We start from the raw sequence: 24,589 nt of genomic DNA on the forward strand, positions 1-24,589 counted from the left end.
CAAATTGGTCAAAACTTTGTTCAGTAAAGAGTCCGTTACTATCATTCGTCATGAATTGGCGTGGTCCTCACCATACTAAGTTCATATGTTTCTATCGCCTCGATCGGCAAGTTCTCGAAACCTTCGTCATTAGTATCGACAGTCCGACCTAAACCTCAGTTTTATCGTTCGTATTCTAAACCCTGAAGTACTCATGCGACGGGTACTTTGTCCTCCGAAGCCTTATCGTCGGATGTCCGCAGACCGTCACGAAATACCACTCGTCCAACAGGCCAAGTTCGAGCACAAAGGCTATGGACGAATACAGCCCACCTATCACTATTCAGTGTATACGCGAGGGTGGTATATGATTATGATTACGCAGATTTAGTATGTGTGTTTCCGCCCTATCTCCTGTTCCTTGTTTGGTTGTGGACCTGGGGCAGAGTCACACATCCGACCGTCTTACTAATCCTAATTATATACGATTTGTATACACGAGGTAATGATAGATGGACCAAGTATAAATCCTATCATGAACACCAGGGCAAAGTTGCCAGGTCTACGAGTAGGTATTCTGCCAATCAGAGGAGCGCAACCCTAGTAGTACTGCTAAGAAAGCTAATTTCGGGACGAAATTCCATCTAACGGGAGGATGATGTGACAACCCGATTTTTTTTTTTTGCTTTAAAAGCTCAGTCAGTCAACTCAACTGAGTGTCAGACTCATTGTTAATGAGTTCTAGTCTGGTTGAAGGTCATTCTAAGGAGTTTTAAGCCTAATACACTCAAGGAATGAGTGTTAGGAAGTACCTGCTAGAACCACAGTATAGCATGCAAGCCTTAAACTCCATCAAGAGGAGTTTACGGCCAAGTTACCAAGGGTTTACGGCCGTAAACTCAAGGGGGCCGTAAACTCACCTCTCTCTCTCTCTCTGTATATATATATATATATATATATATATATATATATATATATATATATATATATATAACTTAGCCATTTTTCCCATTCTTTCTTTCCTTGGCCGATTTTCTTCAAATCCTCTCAAGTATCAAGAGGACAGTGGGAGTCTAAAATGGCTATAATCAAAAGCCGACTTTCTTTCCTTGGCCCATTCTTTCTTTCCTTGGCCGACTTTCTTTCCTTGTCAAGGAATGATTCTTGGCAAGAGAGTCTTATATGTCAAGAGGACAGTGGGAGTCTAAAAGATCCTGAAAGAGTTTCAAGATCTAATCAAGAATAAAACCTGTAGTTTATCACTAGCACACGACTTGAGGTTTATAACCTACCGTGTTGATATATTCCTATTTCTGTGCCCATTCCAGTTAAAGTTGGTTTTGCATTGAGTGCATAATAACTTGGAAGCAATGGCAGGCCCTTGTGCTGCCAAGTGGCAAGAAATTAAGATTGCACAAGTTCGGTCCATATGAGTTTGGATTTGTCACTAATCTTGTCTTGTGATTATGGTTTGACAAATTCACATGGATAGGAACACATACACCATAAAAATCTAAGTGTCATAAGGTTTCTCTTCGATTCATGAAAATGATGGTAAGGAAACACTTTCACTAAGTAGATTTTAGGTAGATAGCAATTGTGATATTTGCATTCTCAAAGTCGTTTGTGGAGCGCGTGTGGGTAACCGGCACACTAACATGGACTTGTGAGAAATGGCAAAGGTCTAAACAATTGAGACTATGATTACAGCATCCCTTTTCATAGTTCTGAAATTGTTTAGACACTCATATGAGTTATCTAAGGAAAGGTGTATGTTTTTTGATAAAGTTTTATCAAAGCATCTTGTATCAGAAGTCCGATCTTTGGTAAGAAAGTCAATAAAGTATTGATTTCTAGAAGTCCAACAGATTTCTGGATACATGTCAAAGCTAGTGGGAGCATAAGTGTTATGCTAATAATTATCATGTAAGTGGGAGCATGATCATTATGTTAAGTGTTAATTATAGAAAACAAAAGGTTTCAATTGGGAAAAGTTGTTTTGCTATAATTAAAGGAGAGGAAATTATACTTCATTTCAATTCTAAAAGCTTAGATTGAGATTTTGATCATCTTTAGTCAAGGATATATATATGAATTTTATGTTGGAATGGCCAAACGTAAGGAAACTCTATATATATTGCGTTCTCAAACTTCGATTATGATTACGGCATCCCTTTTCATAATCTGAATTATGAGAACATGGCAAATAGAAATAGAAATATTATAGCAAAAAGACTGGTCTAGTATCATGTCTTTATGTGAGACATCATGAATCGTGTCCCATATATTTCGGATATAGGATCGATTGCATGTGCTATAATATTCATCTTTTCTAAATTTTCCAAATGCTCAAGGCATTAAGAGGATAGAAGATCTAGAATTGGATATGACTAAAATGATTAAGCAATTGTCGAGGACAATCTGAGGTTTACCAAAGATTGGTTACTCATGGACAGTTGGAAGTATAAGTGTTGATTTTGGAAGGACCATATTGACATATTCGGAAAAGAGGTAACTCTTGTTCAGAAGTGATAGTCAAAATGGGAATCTGGAAAGGTTTCCATAGGTGGAAGTTGTTCTTCAAATCTTTGTAAGATTAGAAAACTTAATGCAAGAAGGATGTTCAAAGGAATGTACTTTGAATGTGAGACTTCGTTTCCATGGAATTGATCTCCATTGGAATACTCTGTAATGTCTGTTGACAAGTCTTTGTGACTTTGTGCATAGTCATTATGAGAGGATCAATGCATATAAGTTTAGAATCTAACAGATTTCGTTAAATGGTAGGAATTTGGAATTCTTACATTTGCGATAAAAAAAAATTTGGGATTGTGAAATAAGCATCATTGGAATCATGTTCAATTGATCTATTTCACAAAGTAAAGATCATAGATAAACATAGTGTGCATACTTGGTGTATGGCATGACTAGTGTTTAGAAAACATAGTTTACATGCTTGGAGCATGGGACAACTATTGTTTTAATTCAAGTATAAAGTTGATTATTTGAAACATTATACAATGAATAATGAGTAATCAATATGGTGTTTAAATAAAAGGTGTTTTATTTGCTCTCAAAGGTGCTTGGGACCATAGAGTGATTAGTATTATTCTTGTGTTTCACTTTGCATGTTTTGACTTCCAGAATTGCTAAGTTATTCTTTCCGAATGACTAAGTTATTCAAACCATCCACAGTCGATAATACGTTGGAAGTAGGTATTAAGGCAAGAGTGTCATGAATCGGGTTTGTAGATATCCAAGGTAGTGGACATAGTAAGAGTTACTACAACATTCATGAGTACTCCTGGAATAAGGATTCGAGTATTGGATTAAACCCACGCTCATTTGACTCACTTCATGGATTTTATCATGAGTGATCATGAGACGATAATATCTTATATTCTTCAAACCTAGAGATATGACTTGTTGCCTATGAGTTGGTCATACATTGATTGCACGTAAACGCATTTGGTAACTCGATGTTATAAAACGTGCCTTTGTGTATGATTCAACAAGTAGTAGAACAAGCATATGAGTCGAAGTTTATCCATTCCTTTTACCCTTAAAGGGATAAAAGCGATATATGTGGGCCCCTCGATGATTTGGTGATGACAAACGTAAGCGCTCGGCCGGGCCTGGACTGATTTGATTTGTTCAATTAGTCAGTCGTCATAAATCGGAAATCGGGAAACAACAAATGGACAGAGAGAATGATTATAATCCATGTCTCAGTCCATATGATATCTAGAATGGAGGAATATATGATCCCTTATCTAATGGACGCGTCATTGATTTGTTAAGAGTTCGACAGCGGCTTTAAGAGCTACGATTGCTAGTCGGGTTTTGGAGTCATATGCAATAATAGTTTTAGACTTATCCCAGTGGGAGACTGTTGGATTAGGTGTCTAAGCCCATAACTATTATTGGTATGTATTCGACCCGAGAGTAGCATGGTCCATTTGGGTTGCATATCATCAGTACAATTTGTTAGGATGGACTTTTGAGAGAAGAGGTTAGATATGATTTATTAATATATTATAAGTTGTAATATATTAATATGAAATCATATGTTTTAATTAGTATTGATCAAGAATTAATTTGGAATTAATTTAGTTATCAAAAGAGACTAATTAAAACTATGGGGATTAATTATGGTAATTAGTTATATTTATATGTGTTGGGCTTATGATCCATATTGGACCAAGTTTATGTATGGATACATAAAGAGTTGGGCCACATGAACCATGGATCATAAAACCCATGGATATGGGTTTGGGTTATAACCATGACTCTTAGAATTCAACATATATAAATACATATGTTATGACCTAAAAACCACCACCCTAGAGAGTGTGTGGATGTTCTTGGAGTTCATGAAGGTTTTAGAGTGCATGGAGATTCTCTCGCAAGTCCTACCTTTGTCCTTGATGTGTTGTGACTTCATTTGAGGCTTCCACACTATTGGGGCTAAGTTCTTAAGGCCAAATACATCAAGACTTCCAGCCACACAAAAAGGTATGTTACACTATCTAGTATTTTATGTAGTTTGTATGACAATTGCATGCTAGCTATAGGTTCAATACCTTGGAAACCATTTGCATGTATACTTAATGAAAACATAGATCCAAGGTATTTAGGGTTGTATGTGCACCATAGGATGTTGTATTATACCAAAACCCAACAGAAATAACGTAGCAAGCCCAAATCCTTCATAGCAAATCGATGAGATAGATCATGCTTCAAGGACTCAATACGACCATGGTCATCACCAGTAACAATCATGTCATCCACATATAAGGACAAAAGAATCTACCCTGTACTCGAGCATCTAACAAACAAAGTCGAATCATGATTACTCTGGACAAATCCAAGAGAAGTAATCACTGTGGAGAATTTCTCAAACCAAGCACGAGGTGCTTGCTTGAGACCATACAAAGCTTTGCGAAGCCGACAAACCTCACCCGGCTGGTGCTGAATTCTTGGGGGAGGAGTCATATAAACCTCTTCATGGAGGTCACCATTCAAAAAAGCATTCTTGACATCCATTTGAAAGATCTTCCACTGTCGAACAAATGCAACTGCAATCATAGTACGGACTGTCGTCATCTTTTCCACTGGGGCAAATGTCTCCTCATAGTCAAAATCGTATTCTTGGGAATACCCTTTTGCTACAAGTCTGGCCTTGTACCGCTCAACAGACCCATCAGCTTTTGTTTTTATCTTGTACACCCAACGACAACCTATCATATGTTTCCCAGGAGGAAGGGAAACCAAATCTCATGTATGAGTCTGATGAAGAGCAGTGAGTTCCTCAGCCATATCATTCTGCCAAAGAGGATCTAAAACAGCTTCTCTATACGATTCAGGTTCGTACAGATGATGGATGCTCGCTATAAATGAATCAAATGGTCCAGAGTATGTAGAGTAAGCAAAATCTGGAAGCTTGGTGGACTTGATAGGATGAGTAGATCTCCTTAGGGGTGGTGGTGGAGGTGGATCTTCAATTTCAATAGTCGAAAGAGCAGGCTCAGGAGCAGGAGGAGTCGTGGAACTCTATGAAGAAGTGGATGTGTCATGAGTTGAAGGATCAGGTGGCATAGATGGGTCTTGAGCCTTTATCTCTTCGTCAAAAGGATTAATATGCAGAAGATCTGACTTCGTTACATTGTGGACTGTAGCAGGAATCGAGTAAAAAAGGAATATGTTCCAAAAAAGTGACATGTCGGGAAACATATAACTTCCGACTCACAGGGTCATAGCAACGGTATCCTTTTTGTCCAACACCATACCCCAAAAATACACAAATAGCAGATTCCAGTCCCAACTTGTTCCTCTCAACATGAGGATGAAGAACAAAACAAGTACATCCAAAAACTCGTAAGGAAGAGTAGTATGGTAGGTGGCCATATAGCTTATCAAAAGGAGACATTCCTGAATTCAATGACGTAGGGATACGATTAATCACATAAACAACAGCAAGGACTGCTTCTCCCCAAAAGGCACTAGGGACCTGCGTAGACAAAAGAAATAAGGAGGTTGTTTCAATAATATGACGGTGTTTTCGTTCTGCCACACCGTTTTGCTGAGGAGTGTCAGTACATGATGACTAGTGTATGGTATCATCAGAATCAAGTGAATAAAATAATTAAAGGTATATTCACCCCCTAAGACACACCTGAAGCACTTAATCACAGCCGAATGTTGAGTTTTAACAAGAGCTCTAAAATTGATGTAAATGCTAAGGAAATCAGATCTACGTTTCATAAGATAAACCCATGTATATCGAGTATAATCATCTATAAAAGATACATAATAGGTTGAACCACCCTTTGTGGATACTGGTGCAGGACCCCACACATCAGAATGAATAATATCAAAAGGAGCACAGGAATAAGACATACTTTTATTGAAAGGTAAAGCAGAGAATTTTGCCAGTTTACAACCATTACAATCAGAAATATCACAAGTGTTCAAATTACCCAAAACACCAATAGATGCTAGAAAACTCAAACGCGATACATACACATGTCCCAAACGATAATGCCAAAGATAAAACTCAGACGACAAAGGACTCAAACAAAAAGAAGACAAATCAATACTGGAGGCATACAGTTCCTCCACCCTACGGCCGATCCAAATCACCTTCTGGGTGTGTTGATCCTGTATAACACAGACAAAATCAGAAAATAACCCCCAATTACCAGAATTACATAACTGACCGACTGAGGCAAGATTCAAAGTAAGTTTGGGAATGTAATAAACATCAGGGAGAGTGATATGAGAAATAGAGACAGACCTAACACCCTCTACTAGCATAGATGTATCACTAGCAGACATAACAGAAATAGATGACACATGTGACAAAGAAGTAAATGATGACAAATGAGGAGTCATGTTATGGGTTGCACCATAATCTAAAATCCACAAAGACGAGGGAATACCTGATGTACCGGATGAAGTAGGACCAGAATGAGACATAGATGCAGACATGGCAGTGGGATTAGAAGCCAAATATTGTCTAAAACTCTCAAAAACCTTGGGATCTAATATAGATGGTGGCATGTTTTCAACAGATTCCGTGTCAACTGGTGGTGTAGTAGCAGCAACAAACTGTGGACGGCGAGGTGTCCGTGGAGGAGTATCGGATGAATGTGGCTGAAACTTCTGTTGACCAGACCTATTTTGTAGTCCCGACTGAGGCTGACCAGATTTACCCTTTTGACTAACAAAGAACACTGAGCTTTCCAATGATTTTTTTGTTTGCAAAATGCACACTCATGATAATCAACCCTTGAAGTTTGTCGAGACTGATTAGAGAAAACATCAAGCACAACAGGAGTGGAAGTAGGAATGAAGGTTGCTTTAAACACTTTAAAATCTCTTCAACAATCAACTCATGAACAACAGAATCCACTGAGGGAAGGGGGAACGATGAAGAATCATTCCACGCAGGCCTTCAAAATCAGAACGCAAGGCCATCAAGAACTGGACCAAACGTTGTTCTTGATGGGTTTTGAGCATTACAACAATCCTATGGTGTACATGCAACCATAATTGCTTTGGATCTAAGTTTTTCTCTATTAAACATACAACTATGAACACCAAAGCAATAACCCTATGGACTAGCATACAATTTTCGAAATTAACATACAAATTAGGGTTAGAAGCTTACCTTACTTGTTATGTAGCAATAACAAGATTAATCCTTCTTGATCTTGACTTCTGAAAGCCTAGTGCCCCAAGTGTTGCAGCTCTAATGGAGTCACAAACACTCAATGCAACAAGATGACTTGGAGAGGGAAGGATTTCGGCTAGGTTTCCTTAGAAGACATGCATAGGCCGAAAATCTTTAGTGAGAGGGTCTTTATATAGTTGTGGCTGCTAGGGTTTTCAGGTGGAAACCCTAATACCTTACTTAGGCAACAAGCAGCCCATGGACACCTCCTTAAGAGGCCTTGGACGAAATCTATAGGGCCTCCTATAGGATTTCGTCCACTCCATAATTAAGGAGTCCAATCAGCCCAGTTCTGCAACTATCAATTATTTGCAGAACAGTCCCTCAATTATTAATCAGTTCCTTTAATCCTAAAATTAATATCAAATTAATTTTATGATTAATTACTAATTAATAATATGATTTCCAAATAATATATTAATCTTGTAATGTATTAATAAAACCATTTTGAGTACCAATTTATTATTCATATAATAAATCCTACTCTCTCTCCTCTTGTCATCCTATCAAATTGCATGAGCGAAGGCAACCCAAAAGGACCATGCTCATAATCAAGTTAAGTACATACTAATTATAGTTATGGACTTAGACACTTAATCCAACAGTCTCCCACTTGGATAAGTCTAATAACTATTATTGCAAGTACGATTTCAGAATCTGATTAGCAATCGTAGCTTTTAAAAGTCGTTGTCGAACTCTGATCTTATCAGTAATGCGTCCTTTAGATAAGGGATCAAATATTCCTCCATTCTACAAGATATCGTATGGACATGAGACATGGGTTATAATCATTCTCTCTGTCCATGTGCTGTTTCTCGATTTCTGATTTATGAGGACTGACAACAGACTACAATTGAACACATCAACTTAGTTCAGGCTTAGCCAAGCGCTTAGGGTTGTCATCACTAAATCATCAAGGGGCCCACAGATATCGCTTTTATCCCACATTGGGTAAAAGGAACGGATAAACTTCGACTCATATGCTTGTTCAATTTACTCATCAAATCACACACAACAATACGTTTTATAACACCAAGTTACTGGTGCATTTACATATTGTCAATGTGTAACCGACTTGTAAACTACAACTCATATGTCTCTGTTTCAAGAATATAAGATATTATCGTCTCACAATCACTCGTGATAAAATCCATGAAGTGATTCAGATGAGCGTGAGTTTAATCCAATACTCAAATCCTATTTCAGGAGTACTCATGAACACTGCAGCATACTTGTTCCATGTCTAAGCTCTTAGACAATCTACAGTTAGATCCATGACAGTCTTACCTCATTACTTACTTCTAAAGTATGATTGACTGTGGATGTTTGAATAACCTAGTTATTCGGGAAGTAAAACATGTGAAGTGAAACACAAGAATAATCTAATTAACTATGGTCTCAAAACTTTTGAATATAAATAAAGCACTTATTATTTAATCACCATATTAATTTGACTTATTCATTGTATACTGTTTCGGTTAATCAACTTAACACTTGAATTAAAGCAATAGTCATCCCATGCTCTTAGCATGCGCACTATGTTTATCTATGGTCCTTTCTTTGTAAAACATATCAACTGAACACATTTTCAACGATGCTCATTTCACAATTCCAAATCCTTATCATAAGTGTAAGAATTCCAAATTCTTGCCACTTACTGGAATCTGATAGATTCTAAACTTATATGCAAAGATCCTTTTGTAATGTCAAGGCACCAAAGTCACAGAGACTTGGCCAAAGATATTATAAAGTATTCCAATGGAGAACAATTCCATGGAAACGAAGTCTCATATTCAAAGTACATTCCATTGAACATCCTTCTTGCATTAAGGCTTCTAATCTTACACAGATTTTATGATTAACTTCCATTTATATATTCCCATTTTAACTATCACTTTTGAACAAGAGTTGCCTCTTCTCAGAACATGTCAATATGGTCCTTCCAAAATTATACTACACTTCCAACTGTCCACAAGCAACCAATCTTTGGTAATCCTCAGATTGTCCTCGACAATTGTTTAACAAATTTAGTCATATCTCGTTCTAGTCATTTTTCCCTCTTAATACCCTAGGCATTTGGAAAATTAGAACATATCAATATTATAACAAATGTAATCAATCCTATAAATACATGATACTTTATCATTCTCTTGTTATGATATTTCCATATATTGAATTTCCTTATGTTGAATCGTTTCAACACAACATTCATATATATCCATGACTAAATTCTATTAAAATTTCAATCTAAGCTTTTAGATTCGAAATGAAGTATGAGTATCTTCTCCCTATAACTTTCTATAGAGAAACAACATCTAAACTTGCAACTTTGCAAATTTGTAACTCTTGTTTCCTATAAATAACATTGCCTACTTGCAATATTAAGTATAATCATACTCCCACAAGCATAACAATTATATTCATACTAGCATAACACTTATGCTCCCACTAGATTTGACATGTACCTAGAAACCAGCTGGACTTCTAGAAATCAATACTTATTGACTTTCTTTCCAAAGTTCAGATTTCTGATACGTGGTGCTTTGATAAGTCCTTACCTAGACTTTCTCAAGATCATACACCTTTCAGATTAAGTGGCACAAGTGTCAGTTTAAACCCTTTCAGAACTTATAGTGATAAGTTCCAAATGTTCAAACGTTTTGCCATTTCTCACAATTCGAACTATGAAGAGGGATGTCGTAATCATATTCGAATTTGAGAACGTAATTATCACAACTGCTAACTCTAATCCTTTAAATCTACTTACTGAAAGCGTTTCCTCACAATCATTTTCATGAAGTGGAGAGAAACTTTTTGCCACTTAGATTTTATGGTGTATGTGTTCCTATCCATGTGAATTCTTCATTTTCAACCACTATCATAAGATAAGGTTTATGAAAAATTCAAACTCATACGGACTGAACTTGCTTAATCTTAATTTCTTGCCATCTGGTAGCACGAGGATCCTACCATTGCTTCTAAGTTATTGAGTAGCTCACCCCACAGATCAATGTACTTTCCATTGATCAAGTTGCTTTGACTTATGCATTCAAATGAGAACTCATAGAACTCACATGCATAGTCAAACTAACTAGAATAGGCACAGAAACAAGAATATGTCAACACGGTAGGTTACCAACCTCAGGTCGTGTGCTAGTGATAACTAAAAGGTTTATTCTTGATTAGTTCTTGAAACTATTCAAGACCATTAAGACTCCCACTGTCCTCTTGACATATAAGATTCTCTGTCAAGGAACATTTCTTGACAACCATATATTCAAGAGTTAGTGTGAGACCTTATCAAGACAACACTTCATGTAATTGGTTTTAGTTGATCTTTGTTTTATCCGAAACATCACAACTACCAATTTCAAATGTGCAAGAGTTAGAAAACATTTCTACTCCACATTTTATGAGGCGTTATAAACCTACTTAGAACATGTTACTCAAGGTACAACTTGGAGTATGACTCTAAGACTCGATTTTGAAACGAAGCATGACTCATCGTCTTGATTTAACCATTTCAACAATTCTCGATTCCTCTTCTTATCCATACAAGTGCACTAAGGTGTTCTTAGAGGATCAATTGTGACATGGTTCCACAATCATTAGGATGATCATAAAACACGATACTAAAGTATTCTCCTTTCCTTTCATATTGGATAAACTTTTATCTTTCTGCCTAATTTGATTCTTCTTATTCGTTCTGCTATACTTTGAATCTTTTCAAGGTATCAAAATTATACTTAATCTTGTAAGCATAACCATATTTACTGAGCTTTCAGTAAATCATAACGAATAGATCCTTTTATCTTTCACTTGACCTACATACTTATGAAAACAAGAAATTAGTCCTAATTTTCCAAGTACCAAGATTTTCATACATCACATGATTCAAATCATATGATTCCAAGTTTCTATCTAATTGAAACTTGGGTGATGAGAATCTTTCCTTACTTAGAAAATTACGACACTACCACAATCGATATAACTAAGAATCAAACCATTTCCAACATTGCTATTAATAGAAACATACAAACAACAATTTTCACAAATGTTATTGTAAGGAAACATAAAATAAGATAAAATCAAAATTTCCTTTATTTATAAAATTGCGGAAAAACTTGTCCTTACAACGCAAATACATATGAAAACTATGTTTCTAAATATTCCTAAGAAATCTATCATAACTCCTAAGTAGTAGCTTCAAGAATCTGATCATTGAACCATGCGATTGAAATTCATCTCTTCATGATCAAACTCAGCTAACTTCTTCTTCTAAGCTTCCATCTTTCTTTTGGATTCTGTAAAACATCAAAATGCAATCTTATCACATCATGTATTAAGAATCTATAAATAGGAACTTAATAAAGTTAGATAGTGAACTTACCTGAAGTAGAACCATACAATTTGATTTTACCATCTCTTAGATCTCTCAGGTAGTTAGGGCAGCTTCGCTTCCAATGTCCCTTCAAATGGCAGTAGAAGCAAATGGACTCTTCAGGAGTGACGCATAGACCTATTTAAGAATTTTCCTTTCTCTTATGATCAAACCTTTTGACCATGGCCAATTTCTTTCCCTTAGGAGAAGAAATCATTTCTGGACTATCGTTGTTATTGCCTTTGTCCATGGAAATTTGGGAAGTAGATCTTCCAATCAACTTTGCTTTACCAGTGTGCCGAATCATTTATGATTCAGCAGCAATTAGCAAATAGGTCAGATCAATGAGGGTTACGTCGTGGTCTATCATATAGTAATCTTTTACGAACTCACTATACGACTCAGGAAGTGATTGAAGAACCAAGTCAACAGCCAACTTCCTTGGGAAGACGATGCCCAACATTCCTAGTCTGTCAATGTGCGACTTCATCTCCAAGATGTGTGCACACACAAAACTACCATCTCGATGCTTGCATGCCAATAGGGCTTGAGTAACCTTGAACTTTTCAAGTCTTCGAGAACGTGGGTCAAAGAGAATTATTGGAGGAAGTGCAAGAAGTGAAGTATGATTTCCAGTTCCATCAATGCACGACAAAGGGATTGATCTGTCACCTCGATCGCCACATGGAATATCATCTTCATGAGGAAAGCTTTTTCCAAGAGGATAAGGAAGACCATAGTTGTCAGAACTAAACATCTACAAGGGGAGAAATTCAAGTTAGTTGAATTAATCCTTAATATAACACCCAAAATGAAATATTAAGGCTAGGACCCTTCACAATAATTCACAATTCATAAGAGGGATGTCGTAATCTAATTGCAAATTATTTGAAGGTAGGTAAATGATGACTTACCAATTCCACCACGAAACAAAATTTTAAACGAATTAGGTTTTTAAATGAAACTCCTAGATCTTTTGAGATTCATTGAACTTTTCAATGGCATGTTTAATCCCAATTATGCCCTTCAAGTTTGTGACCGGGATACCGAGGATCACAAACAAGGTGTGAATAACCATGCAAATTAGCTTGGTACTCTCGATAACATTTATCGCCTAATCAATGTGTCGGTTAGCCACACACGCTCCATTGATCAACGATAATTTTCGAGCTACCCATTGACATCCTTCATTAGTCCCAAATTAGTGTGCCGGTTAACCACACACGCTCCACTAACGACCAATAAGGTGCAATGTGCAATTTCATGGATTAGCACCAAATTCACATTTTTCTTATGTAACTAAGATTTGGGAATTTATAAAAAAATTTAGTTACTTGTATTTCATTATACTTATTAATGAGAGTTTGTGTCCTATCATACCCGTTCGGCTAACGACCCTCCACTGGTCAAGGGTGCGGTGGGTAAGAATGGATACCCAATGACGGTCATTTTACTGGCTGCTTCCTTAAACACCCCTTATAGACCAGCTTCGTGAATGAGGTCTACTAATGGTAAGACTGACCTTTTACTTATACATATAATATATTAGACTTTTAATTTTATATAGTATAAGGGTGTATTTTATACATTTAAAATACTAAGGTTTAATCTTTTAATAAATTAGATTTTTAATTTAATTAAACTTAAACCTATCTATGGACTTATTAATTGTCCTTTAATTAAAATACTTAATTAATTAATTAATAAAATCCATTAGGGTGTAATTTAAACTATTAAAAATACTAAGGTTCTAAATTTAAGATTTCAAAATTAAATCTATTTAATCAATTTTTAAATTACAAAACCATGAGGGTGTATTTTTAAACTATTTCAATCACTAGGGTTTAACTATTTAAATTACCAAAAATTAAAAACGTTTAATTTCAAATTTAAACTATAAAACCACAAGGGTGTAATTTGAATCTTTTCAAAAACTAGGTTAAATCTTTGAATCAAAATAATATTATATTATCCATATTTAACCAAATCCATTAATTTTGATAAGGATATCACATACCAATCAGAAAAATCGAATTTAGGCATTAAAAACGAGTTATGGTAACTATCCAAATCAAAAAACTGATCAAAAAGTCGAAAAAACAGGCACCAGACCAGTCAACTGGACAAGTCCACTATGGAACTCGTCGAGTTCAGCAGTCAGACAGCACAAATTTTCGATTTCTTGATCTTTTGGCAATTCACTTTTGCATCTATTCAAGTGAAAAACATTCTAGGCTCTGATACCACTGATGGGTTTTGAGCATTACAACAATCCTTTGGTGTACATGCAACCCTAATTGTTTTGGATCTAAGTTTTTCTCTATTAAACATACAACTATGAACACCAAAGCAATAACCCTATGGACTAGCATACAATTTTCGAAATTGACATACAAATTAGGGTTAGAAGCTTACCTTACTTGTTATGTAGCAATAACAAGATTAATCCTTCTTGATCTTGACTTCTGAAAGCCTAGTACCCCAAGTGTTGCACCTCTAATGGAGTCATAAACACTCAATGCAACAAGATGACTTGGAGAGGGAAGGATTTCAGCTAGGGTTCCTTATAAGACATGCATAGGCTGAAAATCCTTAGTGAGAGGGTCTTTATATAGTTGTGGCTGCTAGGGTTTTCAGGTGGAAACCCTAATACCTTACTTAGGCAACAAGCAGCCCATGGACACCTCCTTAAGAGGCCTTGGACGAAATCTATAGGGCCTCCTATAGGATTTCATCCACTCCATAATTAAGGAGTCCAATCAGCCCAGTTCTGCAACTATCAATGATTTGCAGAACAGTCCCTCAATTATTAATCAGTTCCTTTAATCCTAAAATTAATTTCTGATTAATTACTAATTAATAATATGATTTCCAAATAATATATTAATCTTGTAATATATTAATAAAACCATTTTGAGTACCAATTTATTATTCATATAATAAATCTTACTCTCTCTCCTCTTGTCATCCTATCAAGTTGCATGAGTGAAAGCAACCCAAAAGGACCATGCTCATAATCAAGTCAAGTACATACCAATTATAGTTATGGACTTAAACACTTAATCCAACAGTTCTTCCCTCATAGCAATGTAAGGCTCAAAATCTTTTAACTCTTTAGATTCAGTAAGAGCCAATTGATCCCACAAATCAGACAAAGCAACATAGATACTCTGGTCATTTTGAAGGGCACGAATATCATATTCTAATTGATACTGTTTAGCAAAGTTGGACTGAGTATACAGTCTCTCCAAGTGATTCCAAATTTCCTTTGTCGTGTCATATTTAGCCAACTGCATGCCAATAGACTGAGTAACAGAATTATTAATCCAAGTAATGACATTGGAGTTATCAGTCTCCCAAGCATCAACCAACAAATCGAAATTCTCAGCTTGAGGCACTGAGGGTTTGGTTTTAGTCCCAATGACATAGCCTCACATATTCTTACCACAAAGGAAGTTCTTCATAACATAACTCCAATACGTATAACTCTTTCCATCTAGACGAGTACTGATTGAATGAAGGGAATCATCCTTTCCAGTTATGTTGGCAATGAACAAATAACCACAACAATTATTAAGCAATCTGAGAATGAGAGTAGTAACAAACCAGCGGAAACAATCAATCGAACAGCAAGAGATCGATCAGCAACAACGAACTCTGCTCTGATGACTGCTACAAAGTCTTCTAACAACGTATCAAACCTTAGTGCCACAGAAAACTGCTACGAAGTCTTCTAACAACGTATCAAACCTCTGCTCTAATACCATGATAACATTGCCATATGATTATAATTGAGAGAAATTATAAGGTTTTCAATGAAAGCATAAATGCTACAAAGAATAAAGCGGAGAATAAATACTAGCTAGACAAAACCCTAATGGGCTAAAGACTAAAAGGGCCCACAAACATGTGGGCTAATAATATATAGGCTAACAGATTGGTACGTTTCTGGTCAACTATGTACCTGCTTTAGTTTTATTCTATTCGTGGGCGAGCTGTGCTCTTAGGTCGCTTGCTATTTCCAAGGGTATTGATGTTGCTCTAATAGTGTCGTAGCGATGATAGGATGACTAGGAGCCTCTTTAATTCATTAGGGAGCGATATGTGATTAGAATTACATAGAATTAGAAAATTGACTTAGCCCTACTTCCTGTTCTTATTTGATTGTGGTTTTAGGGCGGAATATTTGAATGACTATTTGACTACGTATTATTGATAGTCACTTGGATTTACTTAGAATCCAGTATGGATTAGTTGAGCTAGTTTAGGGATCTGATTGATTGTGGACGACAACAAGTGATAGTTCGGATCTCAATTGGGGAGAACTATCTCTCAGTCCTCTTCCAAATTACACCTACACTCTTTAAAGTTTTTACTAACATTTTGATACGATCCAAAGAAAGAATCAAATACTTAAAGTGTATTTGATTGGGATACTTTGAAATAAAACATTAGACTCCTTTTATAGGCTTGGAGAGTGGAGACCACAACTTTTTTTTACCTTCTACCAATGCGGGACAAGTCTAAAAACCTTATTTTATATTGTCCAATATCTCAACAGGTTTTAATTGAATAGTTTTGGAGGGAGGGGGCTCAAAATATTGATATATAGATGATTGTGAAAGGTTCGCATGGAAAAATCCTAAAGTTTCCACAACCAGATTGTTGGAACCAAATTCGGTGTTATCCACCAAGAGTAATGAGGGTTTATGCACACCTAAAAGAACAAGGTGAAAAAGATCGATTCTTCAGTTTCAAAATTCAATATTATTAAAATTCATTTAAAGATAACCCCCTAGATTTTTATGTATATCTGTCTTCAAGAATAAGTAGAAGAACACGTTGTATTTTCCATTAGGAAACAAAAGCGATAAACTTATAATAAAGGAAAAGATGTTTTCCTTTAATCTTTTGCAGGTTATTGAAGAAGATTAATGTCTTGATTGGGCAAGAGCACATATTAAAATGTCTAATCCTCACCTTGATATTTTTAGTCTTGAAAGCTTCATGAACAATAGGTGGTTATATTTTCGTACTCCATGCTTTTGAAAATTATAACTATATACTGAGTGTGTAGATCCTTAACCAATATATCGTTATTTTCATTTCTCTTGATCTTTAAGTATCATATATTGTTAATTGGCTTTTGGGAAGGGATTTCTTGGTGCAACTATGGTGACAATGGTAGCTGGACGTTTGAGTATCTTGCTCCAAATTACATATCATTGCTGGGTCTTCTCCTCTTTTTTGGTGGCGATCTAGGAGGGCAACATGGTTTATAGAGTTTGTTCTCCTTCCAACTAAAGGAGCTTGGATGGTTATTTTAAGACAAAATTGCAAAAATGGTCCCCGTGGTTTCTTATTTTATGTGGTTATGGTCCAAACGTTTGAAAAGTTGCAGATTTGGTCCTTTTCAACAAGTTTTATTGTGGTTTTGGTCCCTCATCCGTTAAGTTTAACTGGTTGGCTGTTAACTTTTTCAAAATGACAATTTTACCTCTAGGGACCATTTTCGCAGTTTTGTCTTTTACCATACCATAAAGACCATTTTTGCATACATTCTTTTTTATTTTATTGAAGTATTATATATTAATAAATATTATTTTTAATATATAATATTATATATTAATAAATATTGTTTTATTAGATTATTAATTTATTATAGTTGATTTTTTTTAAAAAAATTTTGTTAGAGTAATTCTTTTTATTGAGTTATTATATATCAATACATATAGTTTTTAATATATAATATTTATATCATAATAATATATTATTAGATTATTAATTTCTTTTAGTTAATATTTTTAATCCTTTTTATAAAATTATTTTTATTGGATTATGTAATTTATTATTTTCTTCATATACTAAATATTGTTTTATTTGATTATTAATTTATTTTAGTTAATTCTTTTTAAAAAAAAAGTTGTCGAAGTAATTATTTTTTATTGAATTATTATATATCAATAAATATAGTTTTTAATGTATAATATTTATATCATAATAAATATTATATTATTGGATTATTATTATCTTTTAGTTAATTTTGTAATTTTTTTTAACTATTTTTTATTGGATTATTACTTTTAATTTATTATTTTCTTCATATACTAAATATTATTTTATTGGATTATTTATTTATTTTTAATTATAATAATAGTTCTTGTTAATTTATTGGTTCCACCACAAAGTCATGTGATACGCAAAACCGTCGTCTCTTATCATCAAAATCGTTAGGATCGCTGCCAAACACTTTCATTTCATCTAGCTTATAATGAGAAACCATAAGGAAAATACCACCACCATCACTCGGTCACCACCACCACTTATAAATGTTATAGGGGTTTGTTGCGCATTATGTGGGATATGAAGGATTCCAGTGGATTATGAAGAGGTTGTCACAGGTGGCTACCAGCAACGCTAGGTGAAATAGGGTAGGGTATCTATTGAACCTCCAATGAAGGTGTTTGGAGGTGATCCTGCCAATTTTTGACGATGATAAGCGACACTTTTACGTATTTCAACGACTTTGTGGTGAAACTAATAAAATTAAAAACAATTAATAGTATACATTAAAAATAAAATAATAATCCAATAAGATAAAATTTATTATATTAAAAAAGTAATATTTCAACAAATTAATAATTCAAAAAAACAAATTACAAAAATTAATAATCCAATAATGTATTATTTATTATGATGTAAATATTATATATTAAAAATAATATTTGTTGATATATAAGAATCTAATAAAAAAATTGCACCAACAAAAAAGAAATTATAAAAAGAATCAACTAAAAGAAATTAATAAGTCAATAAAATAATGTTTTGTAATATATAATAATCCCATAATATAGTATTTATTATGATATAAATATTATATATTAAAAACTATATGTACTGATATATAATAATTGAATAAAAAAGAATTACTTCAACAAAAAAATTAAAAGAAATATAATTAACTAAAATAAATTAATAATCCAATAAAACAACATTTAGTATATGAAGAAAATAATTAATTAAAAGTAATAATACAATAAAAAATAATTAAAAATTACAAAAATTAACTAAAAAAATTGATAATCCAATAATATAATATTTATTATGATATAAATACTATATATTAAAAACTATATGTATTGATATATAATAATTCAATAAAAAAAAATTACTCCAACAATTTTTTTTTTAAAATCAACTAAAATAAATTAATAATCCAATAAAAAATATTTATTATTATATAATATTATATATTAATATATAATACTTCTATAAAATAAAAAAGAATGTATGCAAAAATGGTCCTTATAGTATAGTAAAAGACAAAACTGCGAAAATGGTAAAAAAACACAGAGACTATTTTTGCAGTTTTATCTTATTTTAACAACTTTTTGGAGACTCGAAACAATTATAGAATCATCGATTGTTTAGGTAAAAAAGCATCAACATAAGCATCATTAAGCTCATTATCTTCATGTATTCATCATAATATCTATCTTCATTTTATGGCAGTGGATCATGCCAAGATATGGTTGGGATTATGAGAACTTTTTCTGTAATTAAAAATAAGATGTGTTATTTTTAGATGATTTGTTATTAACATATACTTTTTTTAGTATGACACCCAACTCAAAACAAATATAGTCACATCTTTCATTTGACTCTTTTTTTTTCATTACCATTGAAGATGAATTGGGTCCGAAAGCAGTAAAAAAACATGCTAACTTCGATACAAAATACATATATTTAAAACAAAAATAAAAACTCAATAAAAATTTTGTTTGATAATCAACAATAGTCTAATCCTAGAAAGAATATTTGATGAACAACAACGATGACAATAAAAATTTTGTTTGATGATCAACAATGGTTTAATATGTATAGAGTCTTTCAAAACAAAAATAAAAACTCACAATAAAAAAGTTAAAAACACAAATATTAGAAGTAATTTTGTTTGATAATCATCAATAATCTAATCCAAACCAGAATGTAATATTCAATTAAAAACATTTAAAAAAGTAGTCATGATGTTTTTTCCTTCACCAAATGACAAAAAGACATTCGCGTATATATAAAATAAAATAACCAAGTAATAAATAAAAATACCAAGAGGAATGAAGCACCAAAAACCGTGAAGATTAATCGATTTTTAAACTCGACTGCCCTTTGATCTCCAATAGACTGACTCTGGGTCTTACCAACGATTGGGTTGATCTTTTTTGGTGGTTTAAGATTCTGATTTGTACACCATTCAGCTATCAAACTTCTCAAGGCATAATTTGGAGTGAGAGTTAGGTTTTTAAGTTTTTGGCAACTTTTTGGGCATGTTTTATTCCCAAGATTTATCCATCTTTGTATGTATGATCTCTCATATGTCTGCAACGTAATATAGAAATCAAATCTAGAAGGAAGAAGAAGACGTATTATTCATTCATTTCAACTCACCTGTCCTGTGGACACCATAACAGGATCCCTAAGCAGTTCTCGTGAGATTGGGCAGAGGAAGTCGATTGGAATCACAGGATTCTTTTCTGCATCATATGTTTTCAATGGAACCAGTTTTGATTTAATTTTGATTGTTCCATATCGTCGTGTTGCTCCTCCTTTCAGTTGACCTCTCACTAAATCAACCTAACAAAACAGATGATTCAGAACAATATTCCTACAAGATATGTAATCATATAATCAACTGTTCGATCAACTCTTCTTACTTGATCTCTAACATAAAATCATCATATGGCAACTTAGCTAACGCCTTTTCCAAATTGGACTTAACACTTTGGAGTTCAACTTTGAATTCCAAGCCTGCTCTTTCCTATACATGTAATTAAACAGTGAAAGATGATCATCTAGTGTTGTAGATCAGTAACAATGACAGATGAATTAGTTGAAAAACTATCTAACTTATTTGATTCTCGATCGAGTAGTTCATAAACTTACAGGGGAAATATTAACGTTGTGATCGAAGCTTCCTGCAGACTGAAGCAATCTTGTAGCAGCTTTAAGAGTCTTCGTTAGCTCAGGTAAGGAACAATGAAACGTTAACAAAGTACCTGTCATACGAAACGTGTACGATCACATAGAAAATCCCTAATTTCTTCGAACAAATGCAACAACAAGGAGACTCTTCTGGAAAGATCTGTACACTCCTTCTTGAATGCTCCTTTGAATCCGGTAGCGGAGAGACCTGCTACATCGCGGATTAAGCGGAGAAGAGACTCGATTGCTTGCACAGTGGAGGTGGAGTCGACGTCGGCGGCGGCTATGGGAACCGAACTAAACAAAAATAAATACTATTAGTCAGTCATCAACATTTGAGCATTACAGAGAGTTATAATGTAATACGCATTCGAATTTCTACTACCTGAAAAAACTGAAAACTTCATCTCGGATTCGCATACATTTTCTGACTCCAATCCTCCACGCTGTTTCTCTGAATCTCCTTAGCATTTTGGCTCGTTTTTCTGTAACGAGAACGATGAAGCGGTTTCTTCATTTTAATATGATCTATTCAGGCGAATTTTGGCAAGGATTTGCCATGGCGACTTCGAGGATCCTTCCTCCATTGAAGCCGTTTCCATAATTTCTATTTTCTTCTACAGGTTGGCTTTCCTTTTTTAAGTTAGTTTTTGACTTTTTAGTTTGTACCTCTTACTTAATTGCCAATTTTCCAATAATTACTTACAATTTACTTTACATGCTTGAATTTTAAATAAATTTATTTTGTATTTCGTTTGGGGTTAAATTGTTAATGGTTATTCTTCTAAATTAACTCTTGAATATATAAGGCTAAAGGGAATCGTGCAGCACTTGCCGAACTCCACATCAGCTCCACCAAGGAAGAAATGGGGGAAGAAGCTCCGAAGAAGAAGAAGAGAGGGGTGGGTTGTCGAGTGGGGAGAAAAAAAAAAGGAAAGAAGAAAGGAAGAAGAAATAGACTTGGCTTGCCATTGCCAAGTTGCCTTTCCGAGCTCGGCATGCCGAGTTCAGGGGCCGGTATTCCTCGAGTCCATGTCCCTTGTCGAGGGTGTGTCGAGTCCACTCCGTGCATCCTAAATTCCAGTACATTCAAATATTGTGGATTTAACTTAATCATAGTAAATACCAAATATCAATGTTATAAAAAAATGTTGTGTCATTACTTAAAAGGATAAGAGAAAATGACAAGAAATGCAAATGTTTGTAAGATTTTTCTATCAAATAGCCATAAACCATAAAAATACGCAAAACATACATCTTTTTTTACATGTCTATTTGTGAAAATGTAGCTGGCCTGCAATTTTTTTTAAAAACCAAAACGTCGTCGTTTTGTGCTCTACGAAAAGATATGTCATCTGTGAAAAATAACGTCATTTGCAAAAATCTATAAAAAATACTATATTTTCTGAAGAAAAAAAAACATGTATTGTCTTATCACATTGACTACTAAAATCAGAGAACATATTGCAAACATCAGAATCCGTACAACAAAAATCTATACAATGTAGAACATGCTATCTTATAAGAAATTGTTTTGAAACAAAACACTTTCCATAACCTATTGTCCAATTTTGAGAGCCAGCTTTTTATACCATTTTAGTATCATTTTACCAGGAATTTTTTCCAACTTACCATTTCTGCTTTTGTTAAGGTAACATGAGTTCAAACATTCTGGATGAGTATTTTATTGTTTTTTATATCACTGGTTCATGACAGTAAGAAAATATGGAATTAATATATTTTAAATCATTTGTTAAAAACTTCAATGATTAAATTCCCTTAGAGATGAATTTCCCATATCTATACAAATTGGTCAAACATATGACGTGTTTATAAGACAGACCTAATATAGTATGTCATACCAAAACCATATATTGAAGTATGTTATACAGGTAGCTGATGTGAAATGTTTAAAAAGATTATTCAACAAGTTTCAACTCATGTATATCTATATCTGGTGGAGAATGATCAAGTGGAAGAGACATATATTGTTCAATATAATGTTGCAAATTGATATGTTACTGGTGGAAACCGATAGAGCAACGGAAAAAGTAGCAACAATCAAGTAGGTATGCATACATATGCAAATGATCATCACAATGTTGGTGGATATGTTGCATACAGAACACCAATACAACAACAAATTCAATCTACAAGTTGTTTATGAAAACCATTACATGTATCTACAAACCATTACATGTATCTACAAATTTATTATGTTGATCATGGATATTATATACCACATCAAACGTTGATAGTTACACATCAAATGTCAGTAGAATGACAAATTCATTATGTCGAACCAGAAAATTATCAAAACTTTGATGACATAGATAATGTTACATGTAACTAAGATAAAAATGATGGTGCCTGTCAAAATTAAGATGGCAATTATGATTTTTAAAGAAATTAAGGAGAATATATATATATATATGGTACTTTTGGAGTTGTACTTTAATAGCAATTCAGTACTTTGAATTAATATGACACTTAATGTAACAATATACTTTCTATATGTTTGTTATTTAAGACCACAAAAGTTCCAGAGCACTGTATTTAGTATAGTTTAATAGCAATGTACTTTAATAGTGTTGTACATATATGCATTGTACTTTAAATGCAGTTTACTTTAATAACATTATATGTAATAGCAATGTACTTTAAATGGTTTGAAAACTCGACCTTTTTTTAATATAGATCATTTCTATGAATTTATCAATTAAGATTTAGATAATGTCATAAGATAGGAAAGAAAAACGATTGGCATAAATATGACCGAGAAGAAAAACAAATTTATCATTGAAAATATAAATGTCACATCATCAACCATGTTGGACAAAAAAGGACTAAAATGGGACTATATCAATATTTCCTTACTCCAACTTTTCCCTTAAATAATAAAATAAATAAATATAGAATTGATTTGATTAATCATTTGTTCATAACTTTATTTTCTTGATAATTGTCTTTAAAAATCGGTTAAAAGTACATGTGGCCGATCGATTATGGTTCTTTAGGACTATGCACAACTGACGCTGTGTTTAGCGCACCCCAGCTAATTTTTTTTTCGACTTGTTTGGGATTGGCATGTTTGTCAAACCAAAAAATAGATGATAAGCTACTCCGATCATTGAAAAAAGAAATGTCGCATCATCAACCATGTTTGACAAAAAATGACTAAAACTGGACAATATCAATATTTCCTTACTCCAACTTTATCCATAAATAATCAAATAAATAAATATAGAATTGATTTGAGTAAAAAATTGTTAACAAATTTATTTTTTAGATAATTGTCTTTACAAAACAGTTAAAAGTACATGTGGCCGGTTGATTATGGTTCTTTACGACCGATCGATTATGGTTCTTTAGGACTATGCATGATTGAGGCTGTGTTTAGCGCACTACAACTAGATTATTTTTCGAGCTTTTTGGGATTGTCATGTTTGTCAAGCCAAAAAATAGCTGATAAGATACTCCAACCAATGTTTGAAGGAGCTTTTTATATTTTTCCA

General features: G+C 33.8%; 1 long non-coding RNA gene across 1 annotated transcript; it reads right to left on the reverse strand.

Annotated features, from left to right (window-relative positions):
- Positions 1–20,119: 20,119 nt before the first annotated feature.
- Positions 20,120–21,685, reverse strand: LOC145162563 (uncharacterized). The gene is made up of 5 exons (XR_013739179.1): positions 21,460–21,685; positions 21,036–21,371; positions 20,807–20,910; positions 20,541–20,726; positions 20,120–20,471 (listed from the first exon to the last, which is right to left on the reverse strand). It is a non-coding gene; the product is annotated as an uncharacterized LOC145162563 (long non-coding RNA).
- Between the last annotated feature and the right edge of the window lie 2,904 nt (positions 21,686–24,589).

Source organism: Lactuca virosa, chromosome 3 (genome assembly GCF_052849685.1).
Source record: "Lactuca virosa cultivar CGN04683 chromosome 3, Lactuca_virosa_CGN04683_v6, whole genome shotgun sequence".
NCBI classification, from domain to species: domain Eukaryota; kingdom Viridiplantae; phylum Streptophyta; class Magnoliopsida; order Asterales; family Asteraceae; genus Lactuca; species Lactuca virosa.